The sequence below is a fragment of the Dermacentor albipictus genome, chromosome 7, assembly GCF_038994185.2.
Source record: "Dermacentor albipictus isolate Rhodes 1998 colony chromosome 7, USDA_Dalb.pri_finalv2, whole genome shotgun sequence".
NCBI lineage: Eukaryota > Metazoa > Arthropoda > Arachnida > Ixodida > Ixodidae > Dermacentor > Dermacentor albipictus.
The window spans coordinates 20,824,856-20,838,795 of NC_091827.1; the positions used below are offsets into that span (position 1 = coordinate 20,824,856).

General features: G+C 52.1%; 1 protein-coding gene and 1 long non-coding RNA gene across 2 annotated transcripts in view; one reads left to right on the plus strand and one right to left on the minus strand.

The window, feature by feature from the left end:
- Positions 1–10,353, minus strand: part of LOC139047733 (uncharacterized) — a 43,171-nt gene extending 32,818 nt beyond the window's left edge. Inside the window, exon 1 of the long non-coding RNA XR_011507338.1 lies at positions 10,182–10,353. This is a non-coding gene — a long non-coding RNA (uncharacterized lncRNA). The remainder of the gene's footprint in view (positions 1–10,181) is intronic.
- The window catches only part of LOC139047730 (hypoxia-inducible factor 1-alpha-like), a 250,417-nt gene that overhangs the window by 189,452 nt on the left and 47,025 nt on the right, over positions 1–13,940 (plus strand). The window lies entirely within an intron of this gene.

The following is a 13,940-nucleotide window of genomic DNA, read 5'->3' on the forward strand; positions in this document are numbered from 1 at the left end:
AGTTTTTCTTTTTTTATGCGAAGCATACTAGCCGCACAACCACGCTCTTCCTTGCTGCGCCGCGCGCGGCCGCGTAGCTACCATATGACGTCATAACAGCTGCGAAAGCGGAGGCTCAACTCGTGCGCTCGCTTGCGGCCGCGTAGCTACATAGCCGGGTCTCAGCTCGTGCGCTCGCCTGCATGAGTTGTTTTCTTCGTCTAGCCGAACCAAATATAGCCAAGCAACAGCAGTTCACCAGGCTAAACAGTGGTTCAACAACTAAAATGAAGGCTAGTATGCTTCGCATCCTGGGCTTAACCTTAGCTAAGCCACAGCCATTTTTTTTCTTACGCTATACCTTGCACGTGGCGTCGCTGTAGCACGCGGCTTCTGAGACACCGTGCTGGTCTGTCCAACGTGGCAGTTGGGGTGACGTCGGTGTTGCGAGCCATCTGCCGTGCTAACACGTACCCAGCTAACGTTTGAGGTTTATTTATTGATTTCTTTCTGTACATCAACAGAAATACGAAGCAAAAGCAAAAGGCTATACAGCCTGACAGAGGCTTTTGCTCCGAGATACAGTTCAGCAAGCAGGCATAAGCAGACATAAGATAATCATTGAACAATCTAAATTGTCTTTAGTTATATATGTGTTTTTTTTTTGTTATAACAGAGTAAAGAAAACAAGCAGATCGACATACATATATTGTAACAAGCAGCAAAAAAAAAAGAAGCAGTGCGTGCTAAGAAATAAAACACAGTGTACATTGAGTAAGATAAAGAAAGTCAATACACATGGAGGTTGTAATCAACACTTTTTTCGTTGGTTGTCCAACGAAAAAAATAATAACAAACAGATTAGGAAAGTGCGTTGGACGATACGATCTTTAAGACTTAAGGTGTTTGGCCGTCAGATTACTGACGACCAAACGCCGTAGGCTTGCACCATGATATTTCTTTTTTTCGTTGAACAGGTTGGCTAACGTTAGCCAAGGACACCCTGCGTGTACAGGAGCGAGGCGCGTCGTGTGGCGTCTACGCTTGACTGCCTCTGTTCATAAAGGCGGCCGAGTTGCTTCCGCCGTTCCGTATATAGAAAGGCACAACAGAAAGGCACGTGTCTTCACCATGGTTGCTAATATTTTGCTTTGCTCCGGCATGTTTGTGTCCTCAGGCAGCTGCAGCCCCGGACCTTTGTAATAGCGAGCGAGGCACTACACTGCCTTCTGTGTTATCGTACGAATTTTCTCTCCCGATTTCCTGCTTGTCATCTTCGTATATGTTGTAGCGGGTGGCAGAGTGACCGAGACGATCCAAGAGCACGTACCGCACTGTTTTATTTCAGCGACAGCGATCTAGATATATAGGCTGCTTGCCTATTACGTAACATAAAAATAACGAATCATGTTTGACACGTGTGGCACAGCACTTCATATCAGTATAGATCTCCGTCGACTTCTTTCTTTTCCCCTACCTTTGCACCTGTACTTACTGATTGACTCAAAACACCGCCATGACGGGATCTAACAGTGCGGCGGAATTCGATAACGTTCGGAAAGGCAACCCCGCGCTCGCGCGCTGTGAAACGCTTGCTCGGCTACGGCTGGTCACGCGTCGGCGCCCTCGAGCACCCCTCGCCCCCAACTCGGCGCTTCCGGTCTATCAGTGACACTTCATTTGGGGGCCTAGTTGGTACATAACTCTGTAACTAAACGTAACAGCGTCAAACACCTAAGACGAGCCACAAAAAGAAAGACAGGACAGCGCCAGTGTGTGTCGTGTCTTTCTTTTTGTGGCTCGTCTTAGGTGTTTGCGGTGAGGCTCCCGGTATAACCGTGCGCATGCGCATGCCTTGCGGCTCTCGCTCCGAGGCCCGATTAAGGTTCTCGTTCCGAGCAGCGGCTCTCGTCCACCGTCTGTCCCCTCGAGTAGCCCTGTGCGCGCGGGAAAAACACCGCCTCTCTTATCACGGACGCGGTGATAGCGGTGGCGCTATACCGGGGAGAGCGCGCGACCGCCGTATCGTCTTTGCTGTCGTAGTTCTGATGTGCGCCACCCCGTGCAATGTCGCGCGTCGATAATCCCATCGCGCTCACGCGTCCACGGTGTGGTGTGAATCGGGGCGGAGGAAGTGGGGGGGGGGGGGGGGGGGGGGAGTGTGCGCCTTCTAATCTAATCGGCGATAGCATCAGCTGTAAATTACCCCGTGCGCGTTCTGTCTGTACCTAACGGGATGGGTCGTAAACGTCAGTCGCGGGTGTTTCGTGAAGCTTGGGGAACCACTGCGGGGAGTGAGGAGCTGTTTTTATCGTGGTTGAACCTCAGCGTTTCTTTTTTCGTGCGTGGAGACCGCAGCTTGCATGTGCAGAGCGAAACCAATCCGGCTAAAATGTTATCCCTTGTGTAGTAAATTTGTTTTGTTTGACCTCGAACTGAAGGAAGGGAAGTAAGGAAAAAAATTCAGCAGATGCACTTAAGACTGCTTACGTGTGGGAATGCGAAAGCATGCATTATAATCGCTTAGGTGAAATGTTTTCGACATGGATTAAAGTTCTTTCTGCTGAATCAGTTTGTGTGTGTTTGCGTATACGTTGGCCACAGGCTGGAAACATTCAGACCAGTTTGCTGCAGAACGATTAATTTTGTTTTGTGCCCATAATGGACGATAGAGCGGGTAGAGCAAAGCAAAGACTATTTACACATTGTGCAGTTGGATAAAATGGATGATGCGACTACGTAAACACGAAAAAAAAAAGAAACATAGTTCCTTTGCATGTGGAGTCACTTCGGCGAAGTGTTTGTAACCCTCGCGGTGTTTGTAGCCCTCGCGGTATTCGGTGGTCATCAGGAGAATCACTCTTCTCTCGATCTCTCTGGCCGTCCGCAGAGAGGGTTACCGGAGAGCGTCACGTACACCCCCCCCCCCCTCCCTAACCTTTAAACCGCGGTTGTAGCGATGACGTCGTGTCCCAGTTTTCGCCCCCCCCCCCCCCCCGTTTTTCTATCGACGAGGCGGGTGGCGCGGTCTGGCGTAGTGCGCCTGCCTTAGACCCCTTAAACTTTACGCCTGCTGCTCGCTCGAAGAGGGAGGGGGAGAGAGGAGGAGGAGGAGGGGGGGGGGGGGCGGGACGCCGCCGCCGATCATCGTTGAGCGACTGACTCCCCTCCTGCCTAGCGCGCACTTCTACGCTCGCCGATGCTGCGATCGAGGCGGGGAAGCTCGAGACCCTGCTGCGCCCGGGGCATGCAGTCGGGGGTGAGGGGGGGGGGGGGGACAGCTGGCGCATCTTCGTGACGGCTGGTCGATGCGCGGCACCTGCCTGCCTCGACGGCGAAGCTTGGCTTTTGTCCGCCGCGTCACTCTCCCTGGCTGTGACGCAACGCCCCCCCACCACCCCCCACCCGCGGTGACGCGCGCGATTTTTTATGTGTGTGTGTGTGTGGTGCGTGTTTTTGCTGCGGATATAGATAGATGACAAGTGCCGCCTTCTTCCCGACTTCCCCGCGTTATTGTTTACGCTGGCCCGGCGGTATTATACAATGCGGCGCGTCGGTAGTGACTTTGAGAGAGAGCGCGCGCGCCAGGGTCCGCTTGTTCTGCCAGCGCCGACGAGTGTGCTGCGATGGATGGGGTCCCCCCCTCCCCTCCCCCTCGCACACCTGCGACGAGAAGATGCGGAGCTGGCGGAGGAGGAGAGAGAGAGGGAGGGGGGGTCACCTTGCGTACGATGCCCGCTATGGTAGTCGGCACCGCCTCGTTGGTGTCGCCTTTCTGCGGCCAATGTATTCTATAGCAGACGAGCGAACGGCGCGATTTGAGAAGGTTTATTTAAAGACTTAGGTAAGTTTTGCACTTTTTTTTAAATTTTGTTTATTAGGCAATACATATTTGTCACCCGTGAGGCAGGACAAAAGGAGGCGGTTATGGGTGGCCTCCTGACTGAGTGCTGAACGCTCCGGATGCGGCAACTATAGCAACGGCGGTTACGCGGAGCACAAGTCAAGATTCACGAAGTGTAACGAGAAATGCTAGCCAAGTGCTACTAAATTCGGTAAGCGTTATGCGAACCCTAATTACGTACAATTACAGCAGTAATGGAACAACTCGAGCTATACTCAAGATACAGTGAAAAACAAAAACAAAAGGTCGTAGTACCAAGATTTGCTTACAAAAAATGCGTTCGAGAAAATCAGAGACCATATCGCATCACCGCATCAAAGAACGATCAAATTCAAAAGCCTATTTAGGGAGGGTGGGTGAAGGGAAGGAATCATGTGAGAAGCATGTTCTATGCATATGTGACTGCAGGACCATCAGTCAACGGGCCGCCATCGTGTTTCATTGACTGATTTCGCATAAAGGTACGATTCATAGTCCACTGCAATCAGCCGCAGAGATATATGGCCCCCTGATGATGATGATGATGCCTCAATTAATGGCACAAACCCACTATGGGGGATGTTCTATCCTGCCGAATTTGCTTCTCTGATTCGATTTCTTTCTTTCTTCGTCGCTTCGCAGCAGCGAAGCGAACTGCTACGAAAGGCATGGCACGTCGAAACCGCGTGTACCAAAATCTCATGTAGTTCCGGCCGTGATTTAAGGACGAACTCTGGTCTTTCTGGCCTTTCTCCGCGCGAGCGCCAGCTATAGGCTTTCTTCTCGCCAGCTCTATAAAGTACAGCAGGCACTTAGTCTACTCGAAATGAGTTTGAAGTTAAAAGAAGAGGAGAAAAGTATCTGCCTTCCACTTCTGTTCGTCATGTTGTCGTGCAGTGCCTGAACGATTACAGTTCGGGCTGTCTTCCCTGGTACGGGACGTTCGTCTCTTTCTTTTTATTTTTCCGGCATTTAATGGTTTTACAACAGCGAACCGTAAACATCACGTGACGCCGAGCTAATGGCTTACGGCTCGGTAATAGCCGTGGTAACTGCCTGATGAGCGCGCGCGCGGAAGAAAGAAAAAGAAAGGTTGTAATTCGTACAGAAACGGTCCAGTGTGACCTCGTAAACCTGTGTCCTCCGTCAAACACTTTCTTGTCTCGGACAACGACGCCCACCGTTTCGAACTCGCACTTGTGTCGGCGACTCGGAATACGAGAAACTAAAAAAAGCAAGCATATATGACTTGCCGGGGAGGAGTAAATGCTAACGCCTTCTCTCGGTAGCGGCTCTTTTTCCCCCGCGTAGACAACGAGGGGTCGATGGAAGGGGGGGGTTAAGCGGGGAAGGGGGGGGGGGGGGGGATGGCGGCCTATAACTGCGCCCGTTTATTTTGGTGCTGTTCCGAAAGGGTTGAAAAATGTGCCTCTCGGCCCTAAATGCGTCTGGCCGGTGAAAAACAAAAAATGACAAAACAAAAAGCCTTTCGTTTCCACCGGCGTGTCCCGTTTCAAACGCGTATATGGGTGCCCTCTCGGCGAGCTGTTTTGTGTCGATATCTGATATGCTGCCGATAAATTCGAAGCTGAGAATGAGGAAAAAAAGGTGTTTTCAGCTGCAGTCGGGACCTGGCCTGGCATACGTTGCCGGTAATTGATCAACCCAAACGTCACTTGTCAAGTGGAGAGGGGTGTGAAGCCCGTCATATTACATCGGGCGTCGCGTAAAAGCACACTGTAATAATCAACAGTGGTGGCAAGTAAGGACTCGAACCGGGGCCGGAACCGGCGACGCGAAAATCCATTTCACGTCGACCCGCATGGCTGACCATTCGCACACTGTATATAACAGCTCCGTATCACGGATATAATTTTAGGAGGAGCTGAAGTGGCCCTCTTTCCTTAATATTATCCAGTGCTCTCGCGTGAACAAAATATTCCATCTGCTATTTGTGTGTGGGCCATCACCTTGCGCCAAACTTAAGACGCTCCAACAAATAAGGGTCGATGTCACCACTAGCTTGACAGTGTGCGCACGACGGTGATGACGCGCAAAAGTGTTTGACTTGGGACAACTACGCAGCAAAGTTCCCAGTTTATGCTTCGAACCTCTCGGAAGAAATGGTTGTGCGTGCCCATGCAAGCAACGTTTTCGGAGAACAAACTCCCAAATTCAGGCACGATTCATTCACGTGCCGCGAACTGCAGGCGTGACCACTCACTCGAGGCTGCGATTTTCGGATAATGTATCCTGATGGGGGACGGCCGACCGGTTCCGGGGATTATGCGCCGCCGCGGTTGGGCTTCTCCTGCGCGCTCGCCGTATGAGCGGTGAAGAAAGCTTCGCCGGAGCTTCGAATCAGGTGCGCGTTTTTCCTCTCCGATTTTGGGACCACGGCAGTGACGTTTTTGCCGAGAACGTTTATTACTCGTAGCCTTGCGCTTTCCGGCGGATCTTTCTTTTTTTTCCTATGCAAATGCTTGCACGGCGGTACTGCCTCTTGTGTGATTACCGCGATTTGACTTTCGGACGTTTCATAATCTTTTAATTGTATCGTCCTTTCCTGCCTCGCGCTGCATCTTAGCACAGCGTGCTGAAAGACAATTTAGGAAAGTGTTCCTGGATGAGTCTGTTATGTGTCGTTTGGCACTTGAAACGAAGGTCAACAAAAAATTTTAAAGAGTATTGAGAAGCAAGCGTTGTTCGAAGAGGAAGCGCCGAAAAAATGCACCAACCCTGCTGGTATAGTAGAATCGGTCGCCTCAAAATACACCTCGCAGCATTTCGCCCAAGTGCGTGCTTCTTGTCTTACGCTCGGTGGGCCGCCTAGCGCCGGTGTTGTTAAATTTGTCCGGGTATGACAGCCACGCCGATTTCTGGCTGGCCGAGTGTAGAAACTCCGTTGGAGATAAATTAATAAGAAACAAAACAAACCCGATTAGCGAGTTCGAGGCAGCCCTCTGTTATACGGCGTTGCGCACTGCTTTCTTTCTCTGCGCACACACACACACACACACACACACACACACACACACACACACACACACACACACACACACACACACATATATATATATATATATATATATATATATATATATATATATATATATATATATATATATATATATATATATATATATATAACGGCCGAAACGTCGAACAAAAAAACTTAGTTTTTCTTCATGTAACTGTACAGCTGCCGGAACACTTACATTATTTCATCCGTATGTGTAAGACGTGGTCAAACTCGAAAAGCCCATCGGTCCCGCTTCTTCAAAACTATCTATGCTCGAAGGCTATGGGCCCCCGCCGTGGTTGCTCAGTGGCCGTAGTGTGTGTTGAGTTGCTGAGCACAAGGTCGCGGGATCCAATCCCGGCCACGGCGGCCGCATTTCGATGGGGTGCGAAATGCGAGAACACCCGTGGTACTTTTAGATTTAGGTGCGCGTTAAAAGAACCCCCGGTGGTCGAAATTTCCGGAGTCCGCCACTACGGCGTGCCTCATAATCAGAAAGTGGTTTTGGCACGTAAAACCCCGTAATCTAATTAATTAGGGTTATAGGCATAGCGTGCGCGCACACATACGACGCCGCCGGCTCGAGCGTTCGGTCGGTTGGCCTCGCGAGTCGAAGACTGTCCTCGCTTGTGCACCCGGGGCGGCGCGTTGGAGCGCGAGACAGGCCGTTCTCTCTGGTCCCCGCGGTATTAATGGCCCCCCCTCCGCGCACCCACCCACCCATTCCACACTTCTCGGGGCCCAGAAGTCGGGGCGCGGGGGGGCCCGGATGCGATGGGGTAGGGGGGGTGGGGAACTCTGGCACAGTCCCACGCACGCACGCGCGCGCCTCTGCGCCGGTTTAATTTTGGACTTCCGCACAAAGAAGAGAGAGGAGGCCTCGGAGCGTTTTTGTGTTCGCCCCCCCCCCCACCTCCTCTCCAACTCAAGATCGCGCCTGCGGTTCGTCTTTCTTTATTCTTCTTGACCGGCTGGCCTTTGGCTCGGTCGGACTGCTGCTGCGAGCGGGGGGGGGGGGGGGGGGGGAAGTCGCGGGAGAGCTATCGCGGGAGCGCTGGAACTGCGGCTTGTGAAACGCCGGCTCCCTGTGGCGTCGTGCGCTTTCGTTTGAGCCTGCGAGGTTGCGCGGGCTCCCGAATTCGCGGCACCTGTGTGACGCGGGAGAGCGCATGTGTGCATGCTCAATGCGGAAACGCGGCGTGGGGGCACGCGCGCGCTAATTATTGACTCGGGAAACCTGCGTTGTCAATTTAATACACACCCACACCCAAAATACAATAACAAAATCACAGGGGGCAGGGAAAGCGACAAATGTAGGCTCTGTTCGGAAACAGGAACACTCGCACATAATGTGGCAATGCACCTCGCTCCCGTTCGCTCATCCCCCCGTCAGCAGCGAGACTGACTGGACAGCCTGGCCCAGTTCCGGGGACGTCGACCGACAACTTGAACTGGTGGACTGGGCGGAAAAGGCCAAGCAGGCCCAGGGCCTTACTTGAGCCCTAACCCTCAGCCACGTCCCTCTTTACCCTTCCCCCTTTCAATAAAGTTTATCACCGCCACCACCACCGGCTTTCTCTCGCGCCCTCGTGCTTCTTGTGTAGGCGACGGAGCTCGAAGTCGAGTACTACATAATGAAATCGGTCAATCAGGCCTTGAGCGCGGATCAGGTTCACTACGTGGTTACTCGAAACTGAGTTTGTGTTTACGAATCTGGAACAGAAATTGGCGAATTGGCAAGATGTCGATCACCGTGAACACGTGTAATACAGTCGGGTGGGATTGAATTGAATTTTGTTTTACATTTTTCGGCATACACCTCGAGTTAAACATCGCTCTAACAGCGCGGTTTTGTAAACGTCGAATATAGCATCGAGATATACGTTACGTAAGTTGTACCTCATGAACGTCGCATGTCACACACGTCATACGCTGTATGAACATGTGACCGCATATGCACGCGAGGTGTGGCCGAGTGGAGGCGCATACGGCAAAGCAAGTCGATCGAAACAACTGGGGGCTGCACAAAAATAGAATTGTACGAGCTTAGTTACGCCTGGTTCTTGTAGCCAGACCATCAGAATTATTCATTTAATGCACATAGAATGCAGGTGCCCGTGATTTCTGTGTGTGTGTCCTCTCGTATACATGATCATTTTTGTATATACACATCTCGTGCATATCACTTCAAAATTGTGTAAAGTGTTCTATCACATAATCATTGTATATAACCATTGTGCACACTGTATATATTGAAAATCATTTTGTACATGTGGCATTTAGTTTATGTGTAACTGTGCCTTTCCGTGGCTATACATGTTTATATGTTGGTGCGTGAGGACTCGGACACTACTCGCGTTGACAACGCGCTGTGTTTCGTGTCTTACATGTTATCGTCCGCGTAGAGTTGTGCCGTGATTATGACTCAGTGTTCGTATCGTCTCTTGTCGAAATAAACTTTTTCTAAACACGCATATGACACGTGAACACGCTTTTGTGCCTCAGTTCTTGAGATATACTGCGAGCAAGATGGAGTCACGGCATTCTTTTCCGGCGATCGTAACAGCGTTGCCGGCAGCGCGTTATCTACCGGCAGTCACGGCACGCTTCATAAATTAATGCTCGAAGTGAAAGGCCAGCCGCTGCCAATCAATACGAGAGGCTGGCTGTCTCCTGAAATATTTATCCCGCCCTTCTGAGTATATGCAGTCGCTCTCAGTCCACCCACTGTGGTTTCTGTATGTAACTGTAGATGGCCGTTGCGTCCAGTATAAACGGCGTCGCCAAAACCCGTGCAACTTCCTGCCAGTCTTGGTCGACGATCACGTGGGCACGATCTCTCCTCGTTTTGAACAGACAATGAGCGAAACGAGAACCAGGTAAAAGCGGGAGCCAACGCTTCGATAAGTGGACTTGTCTCATTTTCAAGGCCTTGAAGAAAGAGGCAAGTCCACTTGTCGAATCGTTGGCTCCCGCTTTTACCTCGTTCTCGTTTTGCTGCTTGCTGATCGTCTTGAATTTCCGTCTCCCGCCTTCCCCGTGTTTTTCCTCGTTACGAACAGTCGCTCGAGCAGTTCTTGTCGCTCGTACGCCTGGCGCGCTGATTGCTCACACGTGGTTAAGTACAAGCAATACGCTCGATTGTTCGCACACGATAAAGCACACACTATATACCATACTATCCGCCAGTATAGTATGTACCGCTTTACGGTTGCCTTCGCCGTGACGTAGCTATTCCGGAGTTTGTCGACCAAAATGGCAACTGGAGCCGCTCGTTTGTCTGCATGCGGTACTCACTGCAGGGAAAGAAGGCGTTCTTCCTGTAGCGCTGCTTCGGGCGTTTCCATAGGTGGCGTATTGTCTGTCGAAGCCGTCGCCCCGTCGGAAGACCTTAAGACACGCGCCATCGGATCTTGCCTGCCTGCCTGCCTGTCGTCGATCGATTCAGATCGACATTTGACCGTCTCTTCCCCGTCTAGCTTTGCGCGTTTTCTTTCTTTCTTTCTTTTTCGGCCTTATCGTCTCTTACGCTAATCTCTTCGGTTTGATTGCAGCGTTGCAAAGAGGAAAGCAAGCGCGTTTTCTTCCTGATTCGGGGCGTAATAGCTTCCTTTTTTTTTTTTCTAGAGCCAAAGCCGAGAATTGCCGCCCGTCGAACCATGCACTCGACGCGATAAAGCAAGGAGATACCCCCTACCAACAGTGGAAATCCCTTCGGCCTGTATAGGCTGCAACAGCGTCACCTATTTCACGCCCTCATCCCGCTCTTTCTTTCTTTTCCTGCGCCGGTAAAGTTCGGCTGATCGCATGCACATTGCATTGCAGTTGTCTGTGTGTCCTCTTATATTAGCCTACATATACGCAGGTCTACGCCCTAACCCAATTGATTAATCGCACGCCATCATCGGCACATTGTAATTGTGTGTAACATGTAACAAAAGATCAAGCGCCCTCTCGCTAAATTGAGAATCAAAATGGCGGTCTGCCAAATTTGGTGGCAGATAACGGCGAAAACAGCGGATGTATCACCACCCTAAGGCTTGAGCGCGTTTGTACATGTATGAAGGATTCCCTATAAATATGTCGTCTGCTCACTGGGTATACCATCAGACATCTTTATTTGCCTGGGAAAACAGCGGCACGAACTACCACGTCTGTCGTCCTCGTGCTTATATAGACCGAGCTCCAACGCAGGAGCGATGCACAGGGCGCATGGCATTGCAGGAAAGCGGCGGCGGAAGCCGCGGAGCGTTTTGGTACTTTTCTCGGCAAGCCGGACGTCGTCACTGCCCATCATTGTTGGTACGCGGAGCGAAGCAACTGCGCGTACATACCGTATACATATAGTGCGAATGTTTGACGACCCCCGTCACACGAACACCCGATACGCTCGCTGTACCCGGCTTGAGTCAGTCTACGTATCGATGTCAACGCAAATCGAGCGGTTGCCATACACGCGTCACTTTCAAGCGCGCTCGACTTTGATCTTGTTGTCATAAACTCACGCGTTTCGTGCTTCGGCCGCGCCGCAAATGGTCGCTGTGACTTTTCGGCCGACATCGAAATTCGCCCGCGTGAACTCGTCCGTCGAAGCGTCAAGGAAACCGCGCCAGGAAACGTTGCGCTTGGTCAGGCCTGTGGCGCTGGGCCACCTTGCAAGCAAGCCTCCCTTGTTTTGGCGTCGTCGCCTTCCTCCACTTTGCGCGTAAATTGGCTCTGTGCTGGCGCGCCCACCGCGTGCGTGTGGAATAGGAGGAGGAAGGGGAAGTGGAGGGGAGGGAGGGAGGAAGGAGCGGCGATGCGCAGCAGGGGGAGAGAGCCCCCCTTCCTCGGGCACTGCAGCAGTGGCGCAAAGCAGCAGCAGCATCTAGGGCCGGCATTGATCCGGCCGGCCCGGGGTCCCCGTGGCACAGTTTCTGCGCCCTAGCGCGCAGCGGCGCTGCTCACTGCGCGTGGGCTGGCTTGTCCTCTCCCCCCTCCCCCCCACTCTTCCCCGCGACTGCGCGCGCGCACCCTTGGTCGCCTCGGGGCCTCGTCGCCGTCGATTCGGGGAGCGCTTGTTGGTGGCCCGCGAGAGCGCCGCCGGTCGTGTGTGTACTCTCCTCCCGTAACTCCGCTCACACTGCCATGTCCCCTTCGTCGGACGACGTCCTCCACGGCGCGGTCCTCCAGGACCTGGTGGCGGCGGCGGTGGTGGCTTCGTGAAAGCTGGCAACTCCTTCCTCCCTCCAGTCTCTCTCGTCGGTGTACCTGTCGGGACTTGTTTTGGTGACGCAAGATTCTTGCGCGCGTGTTGTGGTGCTTTTCTAGCGCTTCCTCTCGGCGTTACGCGGCGAGGACGCGGAAGAGCGGAGGTGACGGTGGTGTTGTTGTTGTTGTGTGTGGCCACCCTGCGACCGTGCTGGTCTCCACCACCACCCCAACGCGTATAGGAGCAGCAGCCGCACCAGCTCTGGTCCGCGATTGGCCGCTGGCAGGCGTCATGCCCGTTGGACCACCGCTGTCCAGTTCGACATCGACGACAACATCGGTGAGAGAGGCTCGCCGCCACCATTTCCTGGCCGTTCGCTCGCGGTCAGGTGCCGCAGCGCGGGATGCCCTGTAATGGCGCGTATGTGTAGGGACAACAGTTTCTTTTGTGGCCGTCGAAGAATGTCGGCATTGCGAAGTTCGCTTACACAAGTGCCGGTGGGAAATCATCGCAGTTACGTAACCTTTTTATTTACTGTGCTGCGAGCCACTCGCCTCGGAAAGCCAGCGACTTTCTCACAACCCTGGTGCTAGCGTACTATATAGAACGTCAAAAATCGTTCGACGTCCCTTCGAGCGGTGCTTGTGCGACACTGGAAAAAGTCACAAATGTAGACAACGCGGGTTATGTTTTTTTTGTCGTTTCTTTTTCTTTCTTCGTTAACGGTACATTGGTCGATACAAAAGAGCGGAATCGTTGGCGCTATCGCCATCACCTAGCCGGAAATAGGACTTAAGGGCACCCTATAGTCTATGCGAACAAGTTTACCGGTCAGTAAGACCTGTCGTTCTTTACGGCGGACGATGCCTGCTCCTCTTACCTGCTACGCTGGTTGAGACGCCCAGACGTGGTGCGGCGCATGCGGACGCGTTGGAACGCGTACGTCTGGTTGAGCCTTTAGAAAACACTTGGGTAACGTCACGGGTACTGGAGCCTGAAGTGAAATCTTACACAACGGCTTTGTCGGTTACGAGTGATTTTGAGTGTGACTGCTCTCGCTGACTAAAGTTTTGCGGGTGTACCTTGGTTCTTCATCTCTGTTATAGTTACAATATTTTTGCTGTTCTAACTTACGAAAGCGCGTTACTGACAGTAATTAAACGGAACAAACTTGTTAGACAAACACGGCGCTGATTCCAACTGGCGTTCATTATTGAAGGGTTACAGAATATATACCAAAGAAACACAAAGTAAAACCCAAGAGGGTTGTTCGGGTTTCACTATAGTGCCCTGTATACAGTTACATGGCGCATATTAGGGAAACGGCAACTGTTTCACAACTATAGCTTTAGTGTGTCAGAAAGTTCAGTGCAAGATCGCGGAACCTGACTCCCTGTTTGGACAATTGACGGAATTGGTTCACTGACGGGTGTTCGCGAGTGAACCCCCCCCCCCCCCTGATATTTTCCGTACTGTAGAGAGAAAGAGAGAGAGGACATACTTATTGAGCACTTCAGTGTATGGGAATCGATCCTTGTTTCTGTAGAAGTGCCAGTGAAAGGAGTGCTTCCGGCGTTAGTTGTGCTACCTGTTTAATCATGAATGGATGAAGTGTGTGCGATCGACCTCAAGGAGTCACAGAGAGACTGCGCTAGCACTCGCATTATCGTATAGTGGATGGAAGGAGACGCAGAAATAGGGCTACCCCGAGGCCATGCGACGCATCAACGAGGTATCCCGCGTTAACAGTTCAGTATGCGAGCATCACCGAGTCTTTGCGCTGGCGACGAGTGGAACAAATCGCGACGCGCATAAAACATAGTCTGTGCACTGCTTTTACCCTGCTGTCGTGGTATACAGGATGT